This window comes from Acinonyx jubatus, chromosome A2 (assembly GCF_027475565.1).
Source record: "Acinonyx jubatus isolate Ajub_Pintada_27869175 chromosome A2, VMU_Ajub_asm_v1.0, whole genome shotgun sequence".
Lineage (NCBI taxonomy): Eukaryota > Metazoa > Chordata > Mammalia > Carnivora > Felidae > Acinonyx > Acinonyx jubatus.
Genome location: NC_069383.1, coordinates 66,819,686 through 66,840,268, shown reverse-complemented (window position 1 = coordinate 66,840,268; position 20,583 = coordinate 66,819,686). Strand labels below are relative to the sequence as shown.

Genomic DNA, 20,583 nt, shown 5'->3' with positions numbered 1-20,583 from the left:
AAACATAAACAGATGCAGTTTATAGGATGGTATGTTTAGCACAAACCTTTAAGCTTTTATTCATTCTGGTGTAGTTAATATATAGTGTTATATTAGTTTCAGATATACAAAATCGTGATTTGACACTTCTATACACCACCCAGTACTCATTGCAACAAGTCCACTCCTTAGCCCCTGTCACCTATTTTCCCCATCAGCCCTCCCCCCACCTCCCCTCTGGTAACCATCAGTTTGTTCTCTATACTTGTCTGTTTCTTGGTTTCTCTCTCTCTCTCTGCTCATTTGTTTCTTAAATCCCACGTATCATTGAAATCATACAGGTCTTTCTCTGACGTATTTTGCTTGGCTTATTCTCTTGAGCTCCCTCCATGTCATTGCAAATGGCAAGATTTCATTCTTTTTTTATGGCTGAGTAATATCCCATTGTATAGCATGAACCTTTCTCTTATACATATTTTATATGCTAAAAATCTCTGGAAGGAAAAACATTTATTTACCTATGGACCTTATGAATTCAGGTGATTTAATTTTTTCTCCTTTTTATTACTTATATGTACCCAATTTGATCAGTTCTATTTATTGTAATGACCATATAGTACTTATCTAAACCCAAAGTCTAAAGGAGCCCCAAAGAGATAGGCCTCTGAATCCCGATTCTCCCATAGTTCTCCCAAAAGTAGATGTGCATTTTACTTTACTACTGAAATTTCATTGTGCTTCCTGTTTTCAGGATATAATTCAGTTCACTGAACATTTATTGAGTAGATATAAATACTGTTAGCTTCTCTTAAAATATTTATATTAGTAATTATATATATTATTTTGGTAGATTTAAGGCTAGAGTTATAATAATACAAGAAAATCTCATCCTAAACTTTTCATTCATCTTGCAATAACTTAATAATTTATAGCATTTCTAGGAGGAAAATATATCTTGGGGAAAGAAGTTAAGGAACTTTTTATTTGAGTCTCTCTCATGTTTTCCAGGATGTTGATGATCCTTTTATTCCTGTGTGTATCAGGAACTTCTAGTGAATTAGGAGACATCCTTTAAACATTAAGGTCACTTTTAAGGTGAAATTTTATTTTATTTAGAACATTTTTATGTAAGCTGTATCATTTTTAATGGATTGCATAAACTTATAACCTATGTAGTTTATTATAGTCTACTCAGTAATTTTAGTAACATGAATACGAAGTTTTATGTCCTCTTACTAAATTATCTTGCACAATTGTTTCTCTGGAATTTTAAGTTTAAACTTTTAAATTCTAATTATACTGTGAATATATATATAATAATTTTTCCTCTGCATTGGGTTTTTGTATTGATTGTTTAGTTAATAAAGTTAAAAGCACGTGTTATTTTTACATGTTGGTTATTTAAAAAAGGTCTCTCTGAGGACGGCAATCTCTCTTCAGTGCCGTTATTGTCAGTTGATCTGGAATGTCTGTTAATGATGTCTTGGCCGAAGGCTGAGTTTTTATTTCAGTCAAATCATTAGGCACATGTAGCAAATATATCAGAAAGTTTAATTTTAAAAGAAAACAAGCCTTTGGTTTTTTTCCACACTTACAGAAGAGCACTGTTAAGTAGTTGGGAGTTTATCTCTGGGTGACATTTGAACATTTTGAAGAAGGAACTTAGCATGTTCTCCAGGTAGAGAAGAGCACTATTGCTCCCAAGCAGGTAAGCGTTCAATCGTTTGTTTACTTGTCAACATTTTCCCCATCATAGTTGATCTCAGACAGAATTTTCAAGCTCAGCCAACTTTAGGATTGATTTATAGCAAAGAATGGTTATGTTCTATTAAGAAAGGATGTGCAGAGAAAAAAATCTGCTAACTTTGTCCTCCTAACTTTTTCTAGACCTAGTAAATTGATTTTTACTCTGATTCTGTCCATTTAATTTTTGTTACCTGCTTCTCAACCATGCTCTTTCCTTGTTACTTGTAGCCATAGAACTTCCTAAATATTTAGTCTCAGTGCAAGAACAGTCAGGCTTTTCATGTTCTTTGGCATTAGCAGCTGTAACACACTGAATTTCTGGCAGTGGAATTTTATGGACAGAATCTGACCCCTACTCCCACCCCCTTGTACCATGGCCCTGAATGAAGAAACCTTGCTTCTGAGCATGTGCACCTCGACACGGATATGTCCACTCTTGTTCTTAGTAGACTCAGCATCTTTTATATCTTTGTATGTTGCTAATTATCAGTCAGGTATCATCTTTAGGTTCTTTATTTTTCTACACCTGTCTTCTCACTTGATCATAAATGTTGATTATAAATTAAGCAGCATTATTCACATTATTACATTTTATGCACTCATAGTTGGGTTTAGTAATGCAAGGGTGTGGAAGAGAGACGGACTGTCAACCTTTCTTTATATGAGGTTCTTTTAACCTACTGTATCTCTGTGTGTTTCTGTTAATACTGTTATCAGTGTGATTTGTTTTCTTCTTGAGTTCATATGAAACTCTTTCAGAGTTGAAATTGCTAAGAATGATTAGATTTAAAAAATCATAAAACCAAATACGGCCTGGTTTGTGAATTTTCATGATAAAGATAATTTGTAAAAATTGTATCATATATTAATAGATGTGTCTTAGCATAAAATAATAATTTTCTAGAAAAAAAACACTTCTTAGAAGACCTGAGTGTAGCCGCTGGAATTGGCCATGAGGCCTGATTTGAGAATAGAATAATTTGTGGTATGAATTTGGTAAGTAAAGTTGGGGAAATTCAGATCCCATTTGATCGTGGAGAAGCATATTTTTCCCCAGCTATTAACTGATGTCAACTGCCTGAAATTTATCGATCTCAAGGCTCTTCCTTATTTGTTGCCAGTAACTCTCGCTCATACAGGGAGAGTACAAATGACTCACAAGCTCAAGCTAAATAAAGTACTCTGTAAAGATTTTCTGCCTCTAGAACTGCTCAAAGTCAGATTTGATTAGCGGGCACTGATCCTTGCCAACTGGTTTGCCCTTAATAACTCCATGGGTAGGGCCTGTCAGACCAGACTCAGATGTAGACTCTCTCCCATTTTTGTTTTGTTTTGTTTTGTTTTGTTTTGTTTTGTTTTGTTTTGTTGACTTCCCTTTTCAGACATCCCATCTGAAACCTGTTAAGAACAACATAAAACTGGTCCCAGATTTATTGATTTTTCCTGGGCATTTGACTATGTGAAATGGAACCAGCGATGACCTAAACTTGGCGTGCTCAGTAAACACCTTCTCTCCTTGCTCCCAGTTCTATAGAACTTCAGTCTTAGTGTGTGTTCTAAGCAGACTCTAGGAATATTCTTGTGGCAGATCAGGTAATTTTCAGCAAGGGTAAATCAGGTTGTTTTGCACTTCTTTTTATTTTTCATTATTTTATTATTTTATTTTTATGTTTTGAGTAGACTTCAGGCCCAGCAAGGAGCCCAGTGTGGGGCTTGAACTCACGATGGTGAGATCAAGACCTGAGCTGAGATCAAGAGTTTGATGCTTAACTGACTGAGACACGCAGGTGCCCCTGCATTTTTTATTTTTTTAAATTCTTATTTTTTTCACCTATTAAAATCTTGATGAGCACATACCACTTCTTGATGAACTGTGCACCTGACCCTTTGCTGGACTGAAGGGGGAGATTACAATCTTCTACAACGGTGCTGATTGTGTAGATTTTGTTTTTTCTTTTGGACACGTCCCTCACTGCCTGCTACTTCTGCTATCTAATTTTCATCCAAAAGAACTGCGTAGTATTTATTGCTCTAACATCAGAATCATCGTGTTTGCCAGACAAGTTGCAATATTCAATTTGTTTATCTCTAAAAGACCGATGAAACAGATAACTTACCCATTTCATCTTGAAGGGTTTCCTTGAATGTATCTGCTTTAAAACAGATAGCATATAGGTATCCTTCAGAGACTTTAAAAAATGGCTAATGTAAAATCCAATCTGAACAATTATTGTGTCTCTCTGTGGCAGTTCTGCTTGAACTTCTCTTCCAAAGCACCCCAATGGTGAAGGAGTGTGAATATGCTCCCCTAAAGCCTTTGGGGTGGACACTTTGTCTCAAGGATTTTTTTCCCCCACAGAGCTGGTGTTATCTTCAACTCATGTGAAATTTGCACTCAGTGCATAATATAGCTGTGATTGTTTTAACATGAAATGGTTTTTTTCTGGGAGTGCCTGGGTGACATAGTCGATTAAACATCCGACTCTAGATCTCGGCTCTGGTCATGATCTCATTGTTTATGAGTTCAGGCCCCACATCAGGCACTGATGGTGTGGAGCCTGCTTGGGATTCTGTCTCTCCTTCTCTCTGTCCCTACCCCTCTTGTGCTCTTTCTCTCTCGAAGTGAATAAGTAAACTTAAAAAAAATTAAATGCTTTATTATTTTTTTAAGTTTATTTATTTGAGAGAGACAGAGACAGCATGAGCGGGGAATGGGCAGAGACAGAGGGAGAGAGAATCCCAAGCAGGCTCCATGCTGCCAGCACAGAGCCTGATGTGGTGCTCAAACTCATGAAACCATCAGATCATGACCTGAGCCGAAACCAAGAGTCCCATGCTTAACCAACTGAGCCACCCAGGTGCCCCTTAACATAAAATGCTTTTATTTGTGTAACATCAAACAGTAAATGAGATGCTAAAAGATTTGCAGTGTTTTTCCTTTGTCATTGTGTATCTTCTCACATGCCACATATACTCCTGGAGGTATTCATCCTCCAGTTTGAGAAGCATAAATCAGAATTCCTTGGTTGCTTAAATAACTGTTTAATGAGACCAGAAGTGTTTTGTAGGAAAATTTTGGTATTCCCTCAGCCCACTTCGTAAGGGCTGTTAAATGGCCTTGTCTTTGGGGGAGTTGCCGTTGCTTGGAGTGGATTCCTTATCAGTCTGACCCTCTACTTGTTTGATTGTCCAAGCATTTAGTTCTGCTTTTAATTAGAAATAGAGAATTTCTGGACTTCAGGTTCTACCCAGAAAGTGTGTTATCTGAATCTTTTGGTTGTCAAGTTCTTATCAGAATCTCAGTAGCAAGCAATATTAATAGTGGACTGCCTGGAAGATAAACAATTCATCCATTACTCAAAGTAAGCTGTATCCTTTTTTGGATATGGACTGTATGAGGATCTGTTGAAAAAATGCCCATGTACCCATGGGCCCAATATTTCACCTACAAGTTCACGAGATTCACAGAATCCTTGTAAACCATTCCTGAATTTCCAGTAAGTTAATCATTTATTCAATAACTATTTATCAAGTGCCTACTCAAATACTTATTGCGTGCCCATTGGCTAAACACTGTGCTGGTGAAGGGATTTTATTTATTGTGAATTGCTATAAGCTTCATCAAATCTTTTTTTTTTTTTTTTGATGAAATTAATGAAGATATAAATAGGTCAAATTTCTATGAGAAGGTTGCAATATATAGCAATTCTCACTTTAAAAACTAACTATAGAAACTTATTCCTTTAGTGTTTTTTTTAATAAATATATGTGACTGCAATTTCCCCCTCCCTCTTTGCCATCAGTTTCAACCAAATTGGTAGAAGTTTCAAGTGAGAAATGTTTGTTGACTTTTCAGTGTTTTTAGAACTTAGCCTTTTCCTTAGAAGTTGCTTCTCGAACCAGACCCATGTGACTTAACAAAGTCACATGTTTGAGATTGAATCATTGCAGCAGACGTTAGCCTGTCTGAATATTTTTCCTTTTTTTGTGGTAGATCATATAGTTGGAGATCCTGTTTGGGCAGTTCAGTCCAGGCTTTTGAACTGTCCGATAGCCAGGTTTTCCTGTGGGGACTACAGCTTTGCTTCTTGGGTTCTGTTTGTAGCGACCTCTTTCCCTCCTGGCCTGTTCAGCCCCTGTTATCGTGACCCACCTCTCTTCCTTAGCAAGTATTTAACGGTGAGGTGGATGAGAATCTTGTCTTAAAATGAACACCTCTCAAAGTGATTTGCATCCCCAAAAGTAGACCTTGAATTTTTCTGCAACATATAAGTAATGAGTTTTGTGGATGTTGGTTTCCCCCGACTGGATGGGGTGCTGATGTCACTGATTAGGGGGAATGTCAGACCTTTCTTAATTTTGTGCTTTTCCTTCTTTTCAGACTCATTTTTTTTTTAAGGTAATATAGAATGAGTTTTTTAAGTCCCTTAGATTCTTTTTTTAACTGACGATTTGAAAGTTAAATATGTTTATGCTTTAACCAACCATTCATAAACTTGGGCCTGAAGTTGAGATTTTAATTTCCTTTGAATTTTATAAGAATTTATGAATTCAAAGTGCAGATTTGTTTTATTTTTACTTACATTAAAATAGGAAAATCTTAAACTGTTTAAAAATAGTGGCACCAGACTGACCTAAACCAGGAGCACTGGAAATTTTCACTTCAGAAACTCCCTGCATCCCTAGGGTGGTCTGTGGATGTGATGTTCCAATCTGGAAGGTCATCTTGGAAATAGATTTAGTTCTAAGTTTAGGACCAGAAAGACTATTTCCTTCCTCCAAGCTTTTCACATTTTCCCCTAAAGCTTCACTGACGAAGGGCAGATAGATTTTTCAGTTTCACAACTGCCAGGGAACCACAACTTGTGAGGGTCTACAATCTTAGTGCTCATATAATGCCATATAAATATTAGGTGTTCAGTAAATATTTGAGTTGAGTGAGAGAGAGTAGATGAATTTGCATTGTAAAACCTCTAAACTAGGCTCTGAGTAATAAATAATACTATTTATATAAGTGGAAATAAATCTCCTGCTTACTTCTAGTCAGATTATATCCAGAAAACTATATTTAAAGAGAGGGAAAGTTCTGAATTAAAGTCAAAGTAAAAATACTTTCTTTTCATGAAGGGTGGTGATGTTTTACCCACTTACAAGCCTTTCAAATATTTAGAGATGCTCACTGAAGGAAGTAATTCTTTGCAGGGGGAGGGGGGAGATCCTCTAAACCTAAACATTTATGGAAAGAAATAATCATATACTTGACACCTGGACCTCTGCAGAGATTTGGTTAATATTTCACTTGTGTGTCAGCGTTTAATTAGCATGTTCTGTTCCGCATAGAGAAAAATGTGTGAGGCAGAATGGAACCCATCTTACCTTTTAAATATATACATATAGCTTTAAAGGAGTGAACCATATAGTTTCCTCCCTCACTGTGGAGCCTAGGGCCCAGAAAATTCTTATAAGGATGAAGTTGTAGCCTATAACTTAAAACCTTAAGGGGAAACTAAGGTTGGGGGCCTTCAGTTGGAGCTGTGTCTGTGACAGTTTCCGCATTTGCTGAACGAAAGCAGTAAAGCGCACTAACGACAATTCACGTGACACTTCACACCTTCAAAAAATAATACTGGAAGCTGTACTGCTTGGTTCTGCTTCCTATCCCTTGTTTGTTAAGAATGCTTCCAGATTTCTCTCTCTCTCCCAGGCTTGTAAATTTGTGTTGCTTTGTGGAGGATGAAATATTTATAAAGTAGCCTTTTTTTTTTTTCTGATCCCCTCACCTCCTTCACTTAAATGTTCTGCGTCTCTCTGCTTTTCTGATTGAGAGTTGACCTTACTCTCCTGCCTTGCAGGGTCCTGGCCTTAGACTAGTGTGATTAGGATGATTAACAGAACAGGTACAGGGGCTCGCCTGCCTGTTTATTAGCCTCCCCTTTGCATATCCAAGATCTTGCAGGTGTAGGTCCCACTGTGGTTAGTTCACGGGAGACTCTCTTTCTTACGTGTGCCTCCGATCCCTTGCTACTGAGGACACCCGGATGTCTTCACTTTCTGCCATTTTTCTTTATCTTTTCTAAGATTTCACTGTAACCATTTTTGCTATTTCTGTGCTCTCAGCTGTACTTCTCTCTTCTATTTCTGACCTCTCTTGTCTTCTTTTATGAATTTCCTCAACAAGAGGAGGTCATGATTAATAAAGAGTGGAGCTGAAATTCAGATTGAAACTCAGGCAGAAAAGGTATATAGAAATATATTCACATGTAGTTGAATTCTGCAGAAGGGATTCCCAAGGTAGAGAAGTGATCGCTACATAGATGTCTAATTATCTTGCTTTTCCATTACTTCCATTATTATGATTGAAAGCTAAGTTTTATGGGATAAATTATTTGTAGCTTGGCTTTAAAAAATATGGCATTTGAGAATATCGGTACAGAAATGACAGGCTATTTCACATTTTAGAACTCGAAATTTCTATTAACTCACTCTTTCACAAGTTGGCAATATAATTGATATTCTTGTTCAGGGCCTGGAGGTCCTGCACTTCTAAAGAAATACTTCAGTACAGTGTTAATGTTACATATTTTATTAAGTCTAATTTTTAAAATATGATATTTTATGAAGTAGAATTCTGGTCTGGAAGGCAGGAAACCTGGGTTTCAGTCACACTCAAGTTGCTTTTTCTTTTTTTTTAAGGTTATTTATTTATTTTTTATTTTATTTAAAAATTTTTTTTAATGTTTATTTATTTTTGAGAGACAGAGAGACAGCATGAGTGGGGGAGGGGCAGAGAGAGAGGGAGACACAGAATCTGAAACAGGCTCCAGGCTCTGAGCTGTCAGCACAGAGCCCGACACGGGGCTTGAACTCACAAGCCATGAGATCATGACCTGAGCCGATGTTGGACGCCCAACCAACTGAGCCACCCAGGTGCTCCTATTTATTTATTTTTTAATTTTTTTTAATGTTTATTTTTGAGAGAGTGAGCGAGAGAGAGACAGAGTAGGAGCAGGGGAAGGGCAGAGAGGGAGGGAGACACAGAATCCAAAGCAGGCTCCAGGCTCAGAGCTATCAGCACAGAGCCCAATGCAGGTCTCAAACCCATGAACCATGAGATCATAACCTGAGCTGAAGTTGGACACTTAAGGGACTGAACCACCCAGGCGCCCCTTTTTAATCAATTCTTAAAATTTCCAAATGAACAGCCCTCAAGGACAAAAATGAAAGGCACCTGTTTTCATTTATTTATTTATTTATTTAATTTATTTTTTATTTTTTTTTTACTGTTTGTTTATTTTTGAGAGAGAGAGAGACAGAGTGCAAGTGGGAGAGGGGCAGAGAGAGAGGGAGACACAGAATTTGAAGCAGGTTCCAGGGTCTGAGCTGTTAGTACAGAGCCCAACGTGGAGCTTGAATCCATGAACTGTGAGATCATGACCTGAGCTGAAGTCTGACAATCAACTGAGCCACCCAGACTCCCTGAGAGGCACGTATTAATGCATTAGACAGATATTTTAAAAATAACCTGTAAAGTGATTTTCTTTAAATTGAATCTTATTTTTCCACTGACCTCTGTTATAATCTTTGAAATATATTACTGTGAGTAAAATTTGATCCTAATTCGAGCTGTGAGACTACCCACCCTACCTGACCATGAGTACCCTGTTTTCTTTTCTGTAAAAAATGCTCACAGACAAAGCAAATAGTTTGTGTTGATGAACAGTTGCTATGCCCACCTGTACAACTTCCCTTTTCTAGATGCAGGGGAAAGGCACTTGGTTTTTGCTTATATTTATTCTTCAGTTCTGTTGGAATATAAATTTATTATGTGTTCTTTGAAGCCATAAGACTAGCCACAGCAGAATTTCAGGAGAATGCCATCAGCCAGTCTTCTGGTAGCACTACACTAAATTTACTGCCTGCTTTTGAAATTCTTCCTTGCCAAACTTTGAGTGAATGACTCTTCATATAATTGGGCACAGATGTAGTTTATTTTATTTGCCAAAAATAATTACTGTGGCTCACTAAAATGGCGATTAAAACCCACTCAGTGTTTGTAACTCTTTTTTTCTAAGAGTTTGGAAATGTGCCTAAAATGAGGGTTCTCCAGTAAGAATCATGTCAGTTCCTGAGAACAAACTGAGGGTTGATGGGGGGTGGGAGGGAGGGGAGGGTGGGTGATGGGTATTGAGGAGGGCACCTTTTGGGATGAGCACTGGGTGTTGTATGGAAACCAATTTGACAATAAATTTCATATATTAAAAAATAAAAAAAATAAATAAAATCTAAAGCTCTCTAAAAAAAAAATCATGTCAGTTCCTTGAATTACTGAATTACAAATTCCTGTTCTTATGTAAGGTTGCCACTTAAACCAGTCTTTCATCAACATTTAGAATGAAGAACCAATTTTCACTCCAATTTATTTCACCTGTAGAAATTGTAACTTTTTTAAAAGTGAAGCACCAATTTGTTAGGACTCTTAATTTTTCATTTATTAAATACAAAGAACAATAAACTTTGTCCACTGTATGGATGTAACCACATACGTGGCAAGAAATAGCTGTCAGCTGTCAGCACAGAGCCTGACGCGGGGCTCTAACCCACGAGATGTGAGATCATGACCTGAGCCGAAGTTGGATGCTCAACCGACTGAGCCACCCAGGCCTTAAACCATCCCAGAGTACAGCTGCCTACAGTGCAGATGATTCCAAGAATTTGTCTTAACCAATTCAGAGGCGGAGGGTGAGCCCCTGAGAGATTGTTCTTTTTTTGTTTGTTTTTACTTATTTCTTGTTTGGCCAGTGAGATGTTTAATTATGTTTTAATATAATTACACACACCTACTTTAGAACGGCAGTTCTCAAGGAGATACTTCCATGGACTCTATGAAGCCTTCCTTCTTCCAAGTGCATTATCTGTGTGACCCTGGGTTTTAACATACTTCAGCCAAACAGTGGATCACAACAGCCTGAATGCAGAGGCAGATAGGAGAATCCAGCTGTCCACTCTTAAGCCAAAAATTAAAAAAGATTTTAGGGGCCCCTGGGTGGCTCAGTCAGTTAAGCGTCTGACTTCAGCTCAGGTTGTGATCTCACAGCTTGTGAGTTCGAGCCCCGCGTTGGGTTCTGTGCCGACAGCTCAGAGCCTGGAGCCCGCTTTGGATTCTGTGTCTCCCTCTCTCTGCCCCTCCCCTGCTCACACTCTGTCTCTCTCTCTGTCTCCAAAATTAATAAACATAAAAAAAGTTTAAAACACCCAAAAATTAAAGGAGATTTTCACAAATATAAGATGCCCGTCTTTCCACTACATTTGTGTATTTTAATATAGTCATTTTTCATAAAAACATGCTATTTATGTTAACATGCAAAATGTAATTTTAAGTGAATTAATATATTTAAAATTTCTGTTTTGATTTCTAATATGATAAAATATCAATAGATATAACTGACACAAATAAAAGCTCTTTGACGTCCTCAATATTTTTGAGAGCATAACACTGGTCTTGAGATCACAAAGTTTAAGAACTGATGCCTTGGTGGGGGAGTCGGGGTGGAGGTGGCGCCCCGGTGGCTCAGTGAGTTAAGTGTCTGACTCTTGGTTTTGGCACAGTTCGTGGGATTGAGCGCCGTGGCAGGCTCTGTGCTGACAGCATGGAGCCTGCTTGGGATTCTCTTTCTCCTCTCTCTGCCCTTCCCTACCCTCTCTCTCATAATAAGTAAATATTAAAAATTTTTTTTAGTTAGTTAATTAAAAATAAATTTTAAAAAGTACTGTTGCCTTAGAGAATGCTTCTATACCAAAATGTCAGTTTAATTTACAGTTTTTAATCATAAAATGGTCATCAATTGAAAAAAATAGTGCTGTGTTTTATTTGGGTAGGAGTAAAATAGGGAAGATGAGACTGATCCTGAACAGTGTTCATTTTCTGGATGGAAAGAGAGTGTGGCCTGAGCCAGCATGCAGGTCCACATGCAGAAGAGAAATGATACCACAGGAGCCACATAACTCAGCACTGCTGACGTTCTCTCTGACCTTTTTATTATTCTGAATTGAAAGGAGCTCCTATTCTCACATCTTGCAAACCAGTCTTTCTTTTTAAAACCTTTATGCAATGGTCAGAAGAGATCTCTGCTTAGACCAGCTCCAACCGAACTGCATAAAATAAGAAATGAGCATATAGGGCCGTCTGGGTGGCTCAGTCGGTTAAGTGTCTGACTTCGGCTCAGGTCATGATCTCCTGGTTCGTGGGTTCGAGCCCCGCGTCTGGCTTTGTGCTGACAGCTCGGAGCCTGGAGCCTGCTTCAGATTCTGTGTGTGTGTGTGTGTGTGTGTGTGTGTGTGTGTGTGTGTGTGTCTCAAAATAAATAAAGGAAAAAAAGGAAATGAGCACATGTACTTTCAGGAGGATTGTAATGAAGTTTATATAAATGATGCACTACAATTTTTTTTTCAGGAAAATTAAGATTGTGTTTTGGAAACATAACTGGCTGATAAAAAGTAGGATCTTTGCAGTTTTTAATCATAATAACCACCTACATTATTAGAGTGCTTTGAAGTCCTCCAATGAATGAAATCAATGAAAGTAACTTCAAGTGTTCCAAGACGGTACTCACTCAAGTTATGTTGTAAACATAATGAAATGTGTAGGGTAAAGTAAATATGATTGGATTGGGTCACATGCTTTGTGCAGTGTTCACGTTCAGTTTGTTCATCACAGAATGCTTAATAGGTGTTTTATATAATCATCTGGCTCTAAGTACTGTACTTATCTAATGTATTACTTTGATAATCATTTGAGTATTTCCATTTTAAGGCAATAAATTAAAATTCAGGCTTAAACTGCTGAACATATTTAAAAACAAAAAGTATCTGTGCCCTGTAATCTATTATTAAAAATCTGTGTTGCTATTTTGCATGGAACAAAACTAGATGAAATCAGTGTTCCCTAGAATAAGCTGTGAAAGTCAGCATTCAAAGTTCTCATGGAGTCTAGGTGTTCAAAAGAGTAGATGATACCCAGTAGTGTTTGCGTGTGGTGTGTGATTTTGGGAAGAGAGTGAGTAGGGATTAATAAAAATATGTAAAAGCCATGTTGAATCAGACCAAAAATCAGATGATCTTTTTGAAAATAAAAAAAAATCATCAAAAAAGCCTACAAAATGAATGATTGATGTAGGGTTGAGGAAAGGCTAGAAGAGGTGGAGACAGTGGGGCCTGTCATGTTAGCACACTTGTCAGCATTGCTGGTTAGAGGCCATGCGATGGGAAGAGAGAAGGACAAGTTCAAGAAGTATCAGCAGAACATAGGAATTGCACAAGGTTTAGTGATTCTAATAAGAAAAATTAAAACTAATATAACAATGGTAACAGTATGTGTATGATTTTTTTTTTTAAAATAGGCTTCGTGTCCAATGCAAAGCCCAGTGCAGGGCTTGGTTGGGCTCACAACACTGAGATCAAGACCGTGAGATCAGTACCTGAGCTGAGATCAAGAGTCGGATGCTTAAACGACTCAGCCACCCAGGCGCACTGACTGTTTTTGGTCTTTTTAAGCACTTTCCGAAGCTTCAATTAAATTGTAGCTAAAAACATTAGGTATTGTTATTTTTTAGAGTTGGGGAAAATGAGGTACACGAAGCTTAAGTAACTCATCTAAAGACACACACTGAAAATAACCATGATGACACATGATCTTAACTCATTTTATCTTCATAGCAGCTCTAAGAACTTAGTACTGTTATCCCCAACTCACAGATGGGGAAGCTAATTGTGAGAGAAGTTGAATAACTTGCCCAAGATTGCACAGTTAATAAGTGCCAGAGCTGGGATTTTAAACTAGATTGCCTGAGTCTGTGCTCTTAACCAGTATGTTCTCCATCCTGTGTGTTGTTTCTGTTATTTTTGGATAGACCATCTTAACTTAGATTTAAAAAATAATCCAATACAGTACAAACATTTGCAGTGGTGCCTAAGATCTTAGCAGTGGCCCAGGGAGATGACAGCAAATCGTTCTTATTGCCAGGCTTATGTTTTTGTCTCATTCTTATCTTTGAAGTTAAATTATTTTTAGTCGGTCCCTAGAAACTGTAACGTGACTGTGTCAGGGCACTTATTAATTAGTATTGAGGAGTTTTTTCTCGTTAGAAATACATAACGATAAATGCTAGCGTTCTTTGGATAGGAGGATTATTATTTCTACACATATTTGAGGAGTTGGGATAAATAGGCAAAAATCAATTTTTGTGGCCCTTTGTGAATATCAGTCTGTACAGCAAAAAGTATATCCACCATGTTTGTTGGCCTGCCTATAAAATTAATATGGAATGGATTTGGTCATTAAATTATTGTTACTTAGAAGACGAGAAAATACCCTTCTGGGAATCAAATTAAATCTGTAACTATGGCACTTTTCACTTGCCTTGAATGACTTCCCTGGAAATCAGAAGCCTTGTGTTCCGCTTCTAGCACCATCATCAATGTTACCTTTGGTAAATCATTTAAACATGCTAAACGTATGTTCCATTTGGCACTGGGAATGCCATATGCTCTCATGTTGCCTAAATGCGATTTTGCAAAAAGTGAAATTGATTTTAAAAGAGGAATATGCACAGCGATTCTATCACCTGTTAAGCAGAATGCATTGTGTGCTTCATAAATCTAATAAGAGAATAGATGATAGTTTGGAACTTAAAAAAAAAAAAGACCTCTTTAGTTTTATAGGTTTCAGAATTCAGCTTAATTTTGCCTTAAAACTATTCTTACTGTTAACATCTAGTGCTTTTAAAAAATCAGCCAAGATATCTTTGGACATTTACATTCTTTTTCTGTTCACAAATGTCATTAACTTGAAATATAAAGATGCTTTCTAAGGAAACTGGTCTGCCTAGCCAGATCTTTTAATGTAGTTATTTTGCGATCTGAGCTGCAAAACCCAAACACGGAGGCTGCCTTCCACAATGCCTTGTTGCCCAGACAGTGATGTCATGTTTTAAGCATGTTTAGTTTGCAAAGGTCCTGCTTTTGATCCGTTAGTTGTCACTTTTTTTATGCAGCTCCTCCTGAATTACAAAGGTACTGAGAGTAATTTGCTTCATTAAGGTCTGTTGCTGACACTGTTGTATTTCATTCCTCATTCTTCTCCTCGCCTCCTTCATTAAGACCTTATTCAAATTTGGATCCTGGTTCTACTGCGACATCCACGCCATTATCATCTAAATAGCAATTACATATTCAAAAACAACAGCTTCTCCTTAACTGTCTGTAACTTAACATTTTACATAGATTCAAGTGGGAATTAAGAGTAAAATGAATCTTTTCTTCGTGATTTACAACCCTCCCTTTCACCCTTGATTTACTAGTTAATGTTGAATAAGCTGCTTGTAGACGAAGGAAGACAAAATTATTGATTGCTCAGCTTGAGTTTGTAGAGGTATATGTATTATAAATTGTTTCTATACTAAACAGGCACCCAAAGGACAGAGACCCTGATTTAATCACCCACATATTTGCTAGACAGCATTTACCATTTTGGATATAATGGGACCAGGTTTAATGCTCTATTAAGGAATTAATAGTTATCTTTTACAAACTGCATGCTTTATAACTTGAAACATTTAAAGGAAACCTTTTAAAATGAGTCCATATATTTGTCCTTTGTAGGATAGAACTCAAAAGTAGATGCAAATTCTACTACTAATATAACAATATGCTTTCCTATGTTTTGGCCATCTTAAAATTTTATAGTAAGTACACGCTAAGCTGATTTGACTGAAATGAATACCCATGGAGACAAAGTGTTTCAACAGATACAGTGGGCATAAATATTAGGATTTTTTTTTTTTGCCATTAAATGCGGTTAAAAGAAAGAATGCAAAATACCAAATACACATGTGTATATTGTGTAATACAAATATAGGCAGTTATGGATCTCTTTTATGAATTTCTTAACCAGCAGAGAGAGACTGTGTGTGGGTTTGGGAGGGAGGGAGGGAGAAGTGAGGTGAAGGTAAGAGAAGGGGAGAGGAAACAGAGCCCTAACCTTAAAAATGCTAATTAACTTGGGGTGCCTGAGTGGCTCAGTTGGTTAAGCTTCCAACTTTGGCTCAGGTCACGACCTCACAGTTTGTGAGTTCGAGCCTCAGGCCCTGGGCTGACAGCTCAGAGCCTGGGGCCCGCTTCAGATTCTGTGTCTCCCTCTGTCTGCCCTTCCGCTGCTTGCATGCTGTCTCTCACATTGTCTCAAAAATAAATAAACATTTAAAAAAATGCTAATTAACTATTCAATACCCTGTCTTTTGGCACCTTGCATAATAATTCCTCACCTATTTTACAAATTTCTTATCATGATTAAGGAATGTTCTTTCCTATTTGTCTGAAATGAACCTCTATTTTTTTGTTTCTCTATCCATATTCTCAAATTTATCAGAATTATATATGTGTGAATACTGATATCATGCTCGAGGTTACTTGCAATGTAGATTTAAGTGATACTAACTTGTGTGGATGTGAACAGTGGAAACTGGCTCAGTTGTGGTCTTAACCAATGAGAGTCCGGAAGACTTACCCTTTGTTTACCTCACCATCTTTTGTGAAGATAAGCCCTGAGGGTAAGCTGGATTGGCCAGAGGTCAGTGTTCATTTCAAAAATCACCAACCAAGTTGGGTAGAATGCTGTAAAACAAAGCAGAAGAAACTCTAGAGAGAAGGTGAACGAACCATTGGGAGACTTAGAGCTGGCAGATCAGGCACTGAGTCTGCAGGGACAAAGCTAGGTGTGTAGGTTAACTAGAGTTTGCTTAGAAATCGTTTGTCCCAAACAAGGGTCTGTTGATGTGTCCCTATATTACATTTTGTAATGCTGTCTTGTGACCAGCTGGAGTTAAGGTCATTAAAGTGATAGATCTGACCAGATATTATTGTTGCCTCTTGCTTATGCTGTCTTAGTCCCTTTGGGCTGCTATCGCAAAAATACCATAAACCCGGCGGTCTGTTTTGAGTAATTTTTGTATAAAGTGTTAGACCTAAGTCAAGGTTCTTTCTTCTTTTCCTTTTTTTTTTTTGTTTTCTTTTTGTTTTGTTTTTGTTTTTGTTTTTTTTTTTGGGGGGGTATTGGCTACAAATATCCAATAACAATGTTGCTTTTAATGGTAAAACAAAGTAAAGCACATGTTCATCATCAGAATAGATCTATAATCTGTGGTTTATTTGTACAATGCACTTTCATATAAAAACAAAGCAACTCAAGGTACATGCAGCAATATGGATAAATCCCAGATAAATAAATGATGTGGAATGAGAAATGCGAATTGCTAAAGAGTATTGTATATACATTGTCATTGTGATTCCACTTATATGGTTCTGAAACATTAAACTAGGGATATAAACAAATATGGTAGCACTATTAAAACAGAGAATAAGGAACACAGAATTTAGAGAGAATTTACCTCTCAAGTGGGGGGAAGGGAGAGTGAGATAGGGCGACTTCATGGTTAACCATAAATTCTATTTCTTAAATTGAGTGGTGGGTATGTGGGTGTTCACTTTGTTGTCATTCTGAAAATGTTTTCTTTTTAAAGATTGTATGTTCTGTTTGTTGCCAGTATAAAAACATGTAGATTTTTGTGGCAACCATCTTGATGAAAGTTTTAATTCTAATAATTTAGGTTCTTCTGGATTTTCTAAGTAGGTAATCATAAACATTAAATAATTTCAGAGTTTTGTTTCTTTCCAATCATTAAGGCTTTTATTTTTTATCTCATTGAGTTATCTAGGATCTCTGACAAGTATGTTGAAATGGAAAGCAAGCATCTTTTTTCCATTTTTGATTGTGAAGAGAATGCTTATAATGTTTATGGGGTTCAACTAGTAAATACAGTATATACTGTTTATCAGGTTACTCTTAATTTGTTTTTTTTTTATTATAAATTGGCAGTGTTATCAAATGCCTTTTTTTAGATCCCTTGATCAAGTAACTTTTTGCTTTAATCCTTAATGTATAAACAACTTTGCATTCCTCAAGTAAAGTCAAAGTATATTTTATTTTTGATATTTTTAAAAATAAATTATTGGATTCGCTTAGCTTATATTTGGCTTGAGATTTTTGCAACACATTTTTATGAGTGAGATTTGTAATTTTCCTATCTTGTGCTGTCTTTGAAAAGTTTGGTTAAGGGTTACATTAGACTCATTAAATGGAGTGGGAAGTGTTCCTTATTTCTAAACAATTTGTTGGAAAAAATTGTATAACATTTGATTTTATTAGAATTCACTTGCAAAATTTTCTGGGCCTGGTGTTTCCTTAGTGGGTAGATTTTTATCTACTGAATGAATTTATTAATAATTATTGACTAGTCTATGGAGTCAATATGGTTAAGTTATAGTTTCAATGGAGATTGCTCATTTAAAAAAAAAATTCACAATTTATTGCCAGAGACATTTTAAAATAACATCTTTTTTTTTAAATCTCCGGGATTTTTGTTGTTATGTTGGATTTCTCTCCCGAATATTGTTTGCTTTTTCCTTTGCTATTTGCTTAGTCTTTTCAAAGATTGACTTCAGAATTTATGGTCCTCTTTATTGCATTGTTATATCCTATTTCATTGTTCTTTTGTTTCTAACTAAAATTTTTTTCATTTTCTTTGGGATTTATTTTGTTAGTCTCATTCTGACTTCTTAGGCTGGTTGCTTACTTTAGGCTCATCAATTTTTAGCTTTTTAATATTCTAATATATTCATTAAAATGCTCTGTATTTCCCTTCAAATGCAAATTAGCAGCCTCCAAATTTAATTTGTATTATTTCCACTAGTTTTCAGTTTTATATATTTTTCACTGTCTATACTTCATTGCTGAGTTGTTTAAAAATATTTTAAGATTTCCAAGTATATGAGATGTTTTGTTTTGGTTATATTTTTGGTGAAGGTTTTTAATTTAATGCATTGTGGTCAGAGAATGTGGGCCAAATGATAATCTTTAAATGTGTTGAGATTTAATTCACAGCCTAGTACATGACATTTATAGAATATTTTGGGAGGAAAGGGATAATTTTTAACTTTTGTGAGGATAAATTCTATTTTGATGGATTTTTATATTCCACTTACCTTTTTAGTACTTTAGAGTATGAAGAGCTTGGAAGAAATTTCTGTTGTTACAAAAGCTGTTTTTAACAGCTCAAGCTTGTAAGCCCTGGCCATAGCCTGTTTATTGTCCTCTATACTTCCATTTCAAGGTCAGAATTATTATTACTTAAAAGAAGAACAAGGAAATTCTCTATAATTTTTTGTCTCAACTTTATAACTTCCTGCTGATGTGACAGACCTTAAATGTTTGTTTTTGTGAAAAAACTATTGTTTTATTGTTATGAATGCTATTAATTTTGACATTTGATTTTTTATTTTTTATGCATTATTACCTTCTTGTATTTATTTAATTGGATTTTAGATGACTTTATTGCTGTTTTTCTTTTTTTAATTAATTTATTTTAAGAGAGAGCATGTGTGAGTGCAGGAGCATGGGGGGGGGGGGGCAGAGAAAGAGGAAGAGAGAGCATCCCAAGCAGACTCCTCCCTATCAGTGCAGAGCCCATCAAAGGGCTCCATCCCTGAACCGTGAGATCATGACCTGAGCCAAAATCAAGAGTCAGATTCTTAACCAACTAAGCCATCCATGTGCCCCCTTTTTTTAATATAAATTTTTAAATGTTTACTTATTTTGAGAGAAAGAGCATGTGTGGACAGGAGAGGGGCAGAGAGAGAGGGAGACAGAGAAAGAATCTTTTTTTTTTTTTAAGAAAGAGAGAGAATGTGAGCAGGGGAGGGTGGGGGGAGAATTCTAAGCAGGCTCTGTGCTGTCAACACTGAGCCTGACTCAGGGCTCAGTCCCATGAACCGTGAGATCATGACCTGAATTGAAATCAAGAGTCAAGATGCTCAACTAACTGAGCCATTCAGGTGCCCTTATTGCTGGTTTTTCAACATGTAGTTTAATATAGATATATATTTCACCTAGAATAGTGGTGAAAACATGTCATGTATAACAGATGACAAAAGGTAAATTACCAATGTAAATTGATCTCAAATCTTTCATACTTGGACAGAGTAAGAGAAGAATTCGTAATATTTGAGTTAAATTAGAAACATTAACATTTACTAGTTTTTTGGAATGTTAATAGTTGATGTAAAAAAGGAGTCCTGTGTGTAAATTAAGTTTGGGAAATTAGCTTAAAATGGTAAAAGATGTTTTGCAAGAACTTTTTAGTGTTTATTACTGTCCTGAAAATATCTTCTTGGGTTTATAGTGTTCAGCATTTCCATACTGGCCTAAAACTCCTTTTTTCATGGAAGATTTTATAAAACTGAATATCCTATTGAACTCACATTTATTAGAGGACTACTTAGAATCTAACTTTCAGAGAGTTATTAACTGTTGAAAATTTCAAAAGTCCTGAAATATAAATTTTGAGATCTTTATTCAAGAAGTTTTACATCATAATAAGTTTATTTTTGAGAGAGAGAGAGTGCGTGTGAGCTCATGAGTGGGGAAGGGGCACAGAGAGAGAGAAAAGGAGAGAATTCCAAGCAGGCTCTGCATTGTCTGGGTGGAGCCCAGTGTGGGGCTAGTCTCACCAACCATGAGATCATGACCTGAGCTGAAACCAAGAGTCAGATGCTTAACTGACTGAGCCACCCAGACACTCTGAGTTAACTAATACATATTAATTAGTAAGAATGCCTAATATTTCCTAGTGCTTTAAACATTTCAGGGCACAATGACATACCTGATTTCATTTGGTCTTCCAAACAACTGTGTATTGTTGTGAGCTGGGCTTTTTGTTTTTTTCTGGAGTCCTTAAAGCCTCAAGTTAA

General features: G+C 36.5%; 1 protein-coding gene and 1 long non-coding RNA gene across 2 annotated transcripts in view; both read left to right on the top strand.

The window, feature by feature from the left end:
• The window catches only part of UMAD1 (UBAP1-MVB12-associated (UMA) domain containing 1), a 220,392-nt gene that overhangs the window by 38,250 nt on the left and 161,559 nt on the right, over positions 1 to 20,583 (top strand). The gene's annotated exons all lie outside the window — the stretch shown is intronic.
• LOC128315010 (uncharacterized) lies at positions 9,901 to 18,883 on the top strand. Its single transcript, XR_008297395.1, has 2 exons — positions 9,901 to 12,058; positions 12,110 to 18,883. It is a non-coding gene; the product is annotated as an uncharacterized LOC128315010 (long non-coding RNA).